Raw genomic sequence first — 9,485 nt, 5'->3', positions numbered from 1 at the left:
AAAGAAAATACTGATGTCATAGTCTGCTTTTCTCAGACTTGCATAATTTGATAAATGAATTTGTTTACATTTGTGTGAAAGAATACAAATTGTGTCATGCACAGAAAAGCTACATTGATTTATTGGAGGTTAACTGGTCTGTGCTTAATATGAAAAGTTAGTTTGAAATTTTTGGATTGTGGGCTGTGGCATTATTTGTCTCACTAATGGCAGCTGCCACTGATTTCTATTTGCTTATTAGCTTTCCAAAGGGGGAGAAGTTTAGCACTGGGGTAAATGAAACATTACTCTTGAAACAGAGATTACACAAAGTATTAGGTGCCTGTTGTGGTGGTCTGTTTTCTACAGATAACCGTACATGGACATTGGATTAGATTTATAAGCCGGTGTTGAGGTTCTGATAATTCTGCTGTTGTACAGGTTTAACAGATGCCTAAGTCACCACACGTCTTCATATTTCTGTAACAAAACATTGAACTTAAGTGTCTTCAATCCTGACAGGAATTAGTAATACATAATGCTTCTTGTCATGACATACTTTACTTCTCTGATTCACATAACCTTTAGGTTCAACCGGTTAGGTACTTTCTGGGAATAAAGTCTAAAGCCTTTTAGTCACACATTAGCATGATCTGGAAAATGGATTGTCTAGTTTGCACTGGTTGGATTGCCAGAAGTTAAGATCAGCTGAGTACTAGGTCTCATAAGCCTGACAGATGCTAAAGGTTTATCTATTGTTTTGCAACTTAATCCTATCCACAAGATTTCATAAAAGTATGTAATATTGGGACAAAGCTTTAAAAGTATTTTCATAGCTATTACAATTTTTCATTTTGACATTTCTTTTTCTGTGATCTTCAATTTCTTTGTGCACAATGAGTTGAAGATGGGTGAACACACACCACCCAACCACACAGCAACCACCATTTTCAGATATAGACCCTGCACTCACAATAACCCTACAGAAGAGCTTGCTAAGTAAGTTAACTTCTTATATCTTGGATAATTTCTCTTATGCCAGACTGATCCGCTCACAAGAGGAGCACTGGGAGCTTGCAGGAGAGTGTCAGATTTGGCCTTGGATGCGGTGGGCCCTTTGGAAACTGGGACATGGGATGCCGTTACAGTCAAAAGCAGTTGCGTGCTGTGCAGCTGTTCTTGTGACAGACAGTCTGTGCCGAATGCTAATGTTTCACTCTGATGTACCAGCGTATTGCAATGTAAAACAAAATGAAGATCTAGTGATTGGCCAAAAATAATGCAAGAAAGGTGGAAAGGCGGCGGTGTCTTGTTCTTTGTTTAATTCCAGTGTGCTGCAAGATTGGTGGCTCTGACTGATTTCCCCCCCCCCGCTGTCATTTCATTTGAAGCGCAACACTCAAACAAAAGAGCCATTTTCTGAAAATTGCACCCCATTGTTTTCTTCAATCTGTGCCTGATAGGTTATTACTCCAGATTTCTCACTGCATTACACAGGAGTGGGCAATTAAATTGTGACAAGCCTTCTACATCTGACAATGCATTAATAACTTTAAAACCTTTGTATGCAGATCAATTGGGGTTAAAGTTTGACCAAGTACACATTCCTTTTAGTGGAATGAATGGTTGCCTCAGACCGTACATGATGACAGCTGTGTTACAAGGATGTGGTCCCATTCATTGAAAACCTCTTTTATGGTAATGTAACATCGGTGTAGCGGTGCTGACCCCTGTGGTTAAAAATGACCAGAAGAAATGGGATGGGCCGAGGTTATGCTGAATGATGAGCACACCAATCAGAGCGCTCTGTGCGTTATGCTCCATATTTCTCACTGACAGGCACTCAGTCATCCTTGTAAACCATTCTTCCAGAGACCTAGTCTAGTGGTGTCAGAAACTGGGGTGTGTTAATTAGCCTATGAATGTGACACAGCCGGCCTACTCGGGGAATACATTAACATAAAGGTCAGGTTTGCTTTACTGTCTGTGAAATTAACATCTTGGCATAATTATTGTTAGAATTCAGAAAATTAGCAATGGCACTTCACTCGAGTTTGCATAATGAATTCAAGAAATATTCATGGTTTCATCCATGACAACTGGCTCTGCCTCCATGCTCTCCCCATTCCCACCTCCCTGTCTCTGTCTGTTTCTCTCATACCCCCCCCCCCATGACACGCATAACTGTTCTTAAATGTATAGTCTAATGACCCAGAATTAACACGTCATTGCCACTTTCTGTGGCATGAGGGCAGTTCGTAATTTCTTTTTGTGTCTGTGTGTTAATTGCAGCACGTCTCACTAAATGGATGTCGTGAGTTTTTTTATTCTTATACACAGCCAGCTTAACTCATTTCGATGCCCATGCTGAGTTAACCCAATGGCATGTATTTGTAAATGCCCCAGAGGCAGTGCGGAATCAATCTTTTGCGGCTGAAAGACAGCTGGTGTCACCGCTGATTCGAAAAATATGATCTGCCAACCAAATGAGGTTCATTGCTATTCATACTAACAATGCAGTCTTCTTGGTACCGGATACTTTCCTTATTATTGGTACATTGAAGAGATTTCCTGTCTGTTTATAATGTTTTCTGTATTGTAGCTTCAGTCCAGGGCTTTGCCTTCATGAATTTCCCTTGACATAATAAGAGCGGCGTATGTACTGTACGACATAAGTAACTTAATCTCAGATCAAGATTCTTTATTGAGTTTTCTCAAAAGTTGAAATTTGTGATAAAATGCTCAGCTGACATCTTAATAGTGGACTATGCGTCCATGCGTACATTGGATTTGCTTGAGTCCCCAAAGAACGCACGGAGCTCTTCTCTTGGTAAGTGCAGTGCTGTTTGCACTTGCCAGTTTGGAAGCTCGTCCTCACGCAACTCTGGAGAATTTAATTGGCCCATTTTACTTGCTCTCTCCGAATATCTCAGTAAACCTCCTTCTGGAGTTTTCGTTTAGTTTCCAGCAAATTGTGATGATTTCCCGCAGAACATCCATTTTGGAGCTGTTTACTTAGAAAGTAGCTTCAACATGGCTTATAGAAAAAGTAGAAATTGGGTTTGTTCCATGCAAACATATTTCAAAAATGTATTTATTTAAGAAAGCTATACTGGCCGTTATATTGGTGGATTTAGAATGATCGGTGCATAGGGCCTACTTGCATGGCTGTACAGTAACCTACTTGCGTATGCCTGTAAATAATAGAATACCCTGTGGATTATGGAAAAACCTAGTGCTCATTGCAAATCAGATCAGATTGGCAAATTGCGCACGTGCAGATCAGATCATAGTGTATACTGCGGTTGGTCCAAACTGAGAACCGATGACATGAATTATTGCAGATCCAGGTACAAGAAAAAATACCTAAATGGCTTAGTAGATATACAATACATTATTTTATAACAGATGGGGTAACAGTATTTACACACTCTAGAAACACTGCAGTCACAGCTGCCAATGAACGGAAGCCCAGGTTTGTACCACTAGACCAATGCGTTATGGTCTTTCCAGACAAGCAATAATGTCAGTGATCATTCACTATCATCTTGTCTGATGTTCCTATAGAGTCTAGACCAACACTGCTCGATTTACATTTATGTCCATCTGAGTGATTATGATTATTCATTCATTCATTCATTCATTCATTCATTCATTATCCTAACCCGCTTATCTTGAACAGGGTCGCAGGGGGGCTGGAGCCTATCCCAACATTGGGCGAAAGGCAGGAATACACCCTGGACAGGTCGCCAGTCCATCGCAGGGCACACACACCATTCACTCACACACTCATACCTACGGGCAATTTAGACTCTCCAATCAGCCTAACCTGCATGTCTTTGGACTGTGGGAGGAAACCGGAGTACCCGGAGGAAACCCACGCAGACACGGGGAGAACATGCAAACTCCGCACAGAGAGGCCCCGGCCGACAGGGATTCGAACCCAGGACCTCCTTGCTGTGAGGCGGATTATGATTATAGTATTGTTAATGTTTTACCACATAAATTCGAATTCAACAGGGGAAAAACGTACTAAGATAAATGTATGCTTGAAAACTGTTTTCTCTAGTTCTGGAAATATAACATCCGTATTGCATATATTGACAGATGAATCTAATTATCCCACTGACAAGTGGAAAATGTGGATGGAATGGTGGAAATTAAGGCGATGATTAAGATGTTTGTTTATAAAAAATGGATGTACCACTTGGATATTTACTTCCCCAGGTTTTATAAGTGAATTCAGATTGGCACCGACCGGGAAATGAGAAATAAGACTTTCACGCAGAGGTCTGCCAAACAATCAAAATCCGCCGGGGAGAAGAGTGAAATTGTTTGAGACACCTGCTGTGAGACGGCTGTCATTAATGAACACGTTGCGTTTTAGTGCTCGCCGTTTTAACAGGAAATGGGATGAACTTGTTCGTGGCAGGTGTAGTTCAGAGCCTAGAGCCGAGAGCTTTTGGTTGTCAATCAGCTCTCAGATTTTCCTTTGAAACCGTTGATTATGCAGTCGCCTCAGTTGGTATCTTGGGTCTGACTTTGTTGTTCATTTTAAGTTGAAAGCAAAACCTAGCAGAATTAGTAACCTATTGTAAAGTCTCTGCTGGGCATAGTATGAGCCTAGAGAATTGGTCCACAACCCCGATCCTGGAGAGGAGCTGGCTTTGGTTGTCATTGAGCACTCAAATACTGCATTGAAAAAGTTTATTATGCAGTTAACTTGCCTCTTTTTGCCTCTTGGGTCTGACTAGGCCGCTAATATTAATTTTAACTGCAGACCACTGACCTATTGCCAGTATGTCCGGGTTTTCATCAGTACCCTCCTCTCTGATCTATAATGTGTAATTTTACCTGAAATAGCTGAAGTATTTCCTAAATACTTGTCTTGTGTGCATAAATCGGGGGTGTCAAATGTAAGTCTTGCAGGTCTAAAGTATCTTTTCTTTCAATCAGTTGTCAATAGGCATGTATGGACAATTTAGCTAATCAAAGATTTCAATGAATAACCAGTGCTGTGAAACGTGTACTTTCAGAACTATATTCTACAACCCTACCAAATTTCTTTGGAACTACATTCAGTGCATCCAGGCCATGCTGTTAGTTTGTATTTTACTTTTTTACTAGTGACAGTTTTAAGGTTTAGTAAATCATAAACCAGGCTGCTATACTAAGTGATTATTTAAGTGAAAATAATTTTTCATAGCCCAGCTTAAAGAAAATACTGACTCCAACTCCAACTCCAACTCCAGTCAATACTGACTACAACTGGATAGAACCAATCATATCTAACGCTGCATGCTTTTATGCATTTAGTTGCTTCCATCGATTGGCTGATTAAATATTTGCATTAACAAGCTGGTGTTCAGGTCTGCCAAATAAAGTGCTCAGTGAGTATATTTGGCTACGCATTCCTGCTGTGCACTTCTGGGCTGTAGTGTCTGCAAGACAGCAATTGCAGTATTTGAACTGAGGGTCATGAGGGGCTCCCTCATTTTGGCTTCAGGAAATGTCCTCTGCTGCTCCTCAGTCACTGCCTATGTTCCCGTTACAGCACAACCATGGAGGCACGTCCTCTCCACTGAGATACTTCTTTTCAGAAATCATGCTCCTGAATCAAGTCCTGGAACTGTAACACAACCAGAAACAGATGTGACTAAACCAGATCTAAATAAAAAAATAAAAAAATAAAAAAATCTATCTTTCATGTGCATCTGTAATCAGCTTACCTGTAACAGCCATATAAATAATATCCCCTTGGAGGAAGATAAAATATCGGTCTGTCTTTCTTTAACAGGCCAGCGGCTCCTAGTTTAAGATAAAGACTACAGTCTGGTCTTTACCAAGACTTCTTGATTGATGGTGTGACCACAATATTTGCAAAATCAACAGCTTTTAACCAGCTTGATTGTATATCTTCAGCTATCTGCTTTGATGCTAACCTTGTTGTTGAAAATGTAACAGTACACAGTACACTATAATGTGTATGCCTGAAAAAATGAGCAGTGTGTGCCTTCATATCACTTTTCTCCAGACCACTCCTCTATGAAGACCCAGAGGCTGGCCAAATGGGTGTCTGCTTCAGATGGAGTTAACGGTTTGATCAGGCTGTCAGTGGACCTGCACCCTATGTGACAGTATTCCCTAAGCTTGTTAGGATGTTGAATGTCGGGTGATTCCTCCTTGACAGAGCATGGGGAGAGATTCAGCTCACGGCTCAGGTACTGGAATGATACAATGTTATGCAGACAGAAATGCAATATGCTCTGAAAGTTGTTGCAGTGTTATGTTTAGAGAATACACCCCCTTCCCCCCACCCCGCCAAATATATTTATGTGTCCTTATGATCATTTCACAGGAGTTCACAGAGTCTCTTTACTAAGAAACAAAGATGACAGCAATGTAAAAACATATTTAAATATAGTTATGCAACAGTGTTTGTAGTAATTTCACAGTTTCAGTCTTAATCTTACACTTGGTTCAGCAGCAAAAAAAAAAACATACATCAATATATCTTGAAAAAGAGGCAAACGATGTATTCAAGGATGTTGTTGCTATGTAGGGACGTTGCTATGGAGGAGGCTGGCAGCATAGCTGTGTTTAGCACCTCCTCGACAAGCCTTTGAAATGTCACCACAAGGAGGAGCTCTCTCTCTCTCTCTCTCTCTCTCTCTCTCTCTTCAGTGCACATATTCGTTTCATAAAACAATGAACAGTGTCACTGAAAATCAGGCAAGATGGATAGCAGTAATTCAAGGTTCTGGTACAAATGTTCTTGGTATTTCTCCCATATCAGACTGGTATGGTTATCCAATGAACAAGCACACAACTGTGAAAACTCAGTTTTGTGCATGTTCATGAGAGAGAGGGGGGGAGGAGAGAGATAGAGCACTCACAACTATGTCAAATATTACTGATGGATATAGGAATGCTTCCAGTTGCTTTGACAAGCAAGAGATCATTCTCACCCCATAATAAAATAGGCAAATAATGAAATGATTCATGAACACATTAACTGTTTGCTTGTCGTTGAATATAGGAGTTATAAAGATTTTAATATTTAACATTTGAATTTATATTGGGAGTTTGGTCACTGGGTGACCACACATTTGACAATGTAATTAGCACTGGCCTTGGGGTGACTGTACTCAAACCATGCCTGAAGAGTGCACATCATGCCATTACCACTAGAACAGTTCAATGTTGGAGCCAAGGGCTCAGGTCTGTAAGTTTATTTATATGTGTGTTATAGTACATGCATCCATCCATTTTTCAAGAACATGCTGATGCCTCTACTATTTGATAATCCATTGCACGACTGTACTCACAAAAGTTGTGTGTTGCCAGAGTAAATAAGGGGTTTGTACATTGCAATCAGACTAAGATATCCTGCCCTGTAGATTTCACATCAGCCCCTCCTTTACAAAACTACCGGTTCATGTCCTAACTGAAATGAGTTTAGAGATTTAAAGTTGCTCATCTGTTTAAGCTCGCACCTCATGCACAGACATCCTGACCCAGGGTTATGAGATTCCAACCCCAGCTATCCTTTGCTGATGTTTTTCCTTCATGAGTTCCATGCCGACATCACCTCAGACACTGTTTCCCATGAACCATCGGCAGGTTCAGCTGTCTGCATTGCTGAAGCTCCTGTCAAATGTGTCCCAGAACCAATCCCAGTCACTAAGGTCTCATCTTCTGTCTATGCCAGCCATAATCATAGGCAATAGGCCCACACGTGGACTTGGGCATGCTTGGATGTTAACTACTTAATTATGTACTTAGGAACCACATTTGTGTGGAAGCACCTGCTTTCAATACACTTTGGCTTTGTTTCAACAGGCGGTATGAAGTCTAATGTTTTTCACATATCCAATATGTGTCTAATATTTCCTTGCAGTCTAAACAGTAAATAATCATATGCAATTGTATCTTGTCAATTATGATTTGGACCACATCTGCACATGGATTTTGGATGTTTGGCTTGTTTATATACGTACATATGGCAGAACTCATTATAGGAGAGGGAATCAGGGCAATCTGGGGCTATGTTGACTGTTTAAGTTTAGATTGCTGGAAAGCAATCTTTCTGGTTGAGTTTGTTTATTGATTGAATGATTTATTTTGAGCCAGGACCGAGGGAGAACAGTGACGTCTTCTTTTATTTCTCAAACAGCCTGCCTCTGTGCGCTCCTCCTGTTTGTTACAATAACGACTCCGGTCCAAATTGGATCATCCGCATCTTCCCGTGTCTGTCAATTCTGATCCTCCCAGGGGTGTTACACGGCATGTGACAATTCGGTGTGAAAAGAAGCATGCTTACATAAACCTCCGGCTGATTAGACAATTCAGCCCAGGTGCATGCGCCCACTTACCCAGCCCCAGATTTCCCAATTCTCTATTCTGTACATTACAGGGTAATCTCTAGGTGAGTTAAGAGTATTAACAGAAACACTTAAGAATGCTGTGGCTTTTCTTGCCAGTGAATATGGTATAATGCAGTGATTTGGAATATTCTGCTGTATAGTTTGTGTAAACACACGGCCAGCTTTAGCATTGTGAGCTGACAGCTGTGAGTTCAGCAGTTCATCCCTCCACCCTTAGTGAAGAGGCCAGCTAAGCCCCACTGCTGAAGGAAAACACAATGGGAGAAGAAATAATTTCGCAAAACCTCTAAGATGCATTTTGGTGCCTTTTCACTCTTTTCTCTGCTTTGACAGAACGTTAGTTGCAGAATGCCTTGGGTTTCAATTTTGTTTTGGAAAAGCCCCACAACTACACAATTTTTAATTAATATTTTCTCTGGGGAAAGTAAACAAAAAAACAAATATGAACATCTATGCAGAATAATAAATGAAACAAAAATGTAATATAAAAAAGGAGATTAAAAACTAACAATCTAACAATGTATTTGAATGCTTAATTCAATCTTTTTACTTTCAGAGAGAGCATCAATGCTCAATTAAAAAAAGATTGAATAGCTCCATTGTGTTCAGCCATCTTATGTGACAAATGTAATAAGAACATAACACTTTCATATTCAAGTATTCCTGCCTATCGCTTCACCTATGGATAAATCATCCCCCATTAAATGCATAGTGTTTGCTCGAGCGTATGTGCCACCCAGATAACCCAAATGACTGCTGTCAGCGTAAGACTGTAAATGCTCTGCTGATCACTCCACATCGCCGGGAGTGCAACCTCCATACTCTCGCCATTAATGCCCAACTGTCTGAAACAGATGGCTTGATTCACTTTGCGCATCTCCTATCCATGCAATTCATGGAAAGATGCTCAGTGATTGTTCACAGTGCACAGCTTACTATAGGCTGTATCCGGCGATTACTGCGTCCTCAGTAATACAGCGCTTGCTGACTTGCTGTATGATTGTTACCCCACGGTCCTGGAGACTCAAAGAATGCAGATGAGGGCAAAGCAATCCTGCTGATGGTCTGCCTTTGCCTTGATAACCCATATCAGAGATTTTCTAAATGAAAAAAAAAGAT

This window comes from Conger conger, chromosome 6 (assembly GCF_963514075.1).
Source record: "Conger conger chromosome 6, fConCon1.1, whole genome shotgun sequence".
Lineage (NCBI taxonomy): Eukaryota > Metazoa > Chordata > Actinopteri > Anguilliformes > Congridae > Conger > Conger conger.
This window is presented reverse-complemented; position numbering follows the sequence as displayed.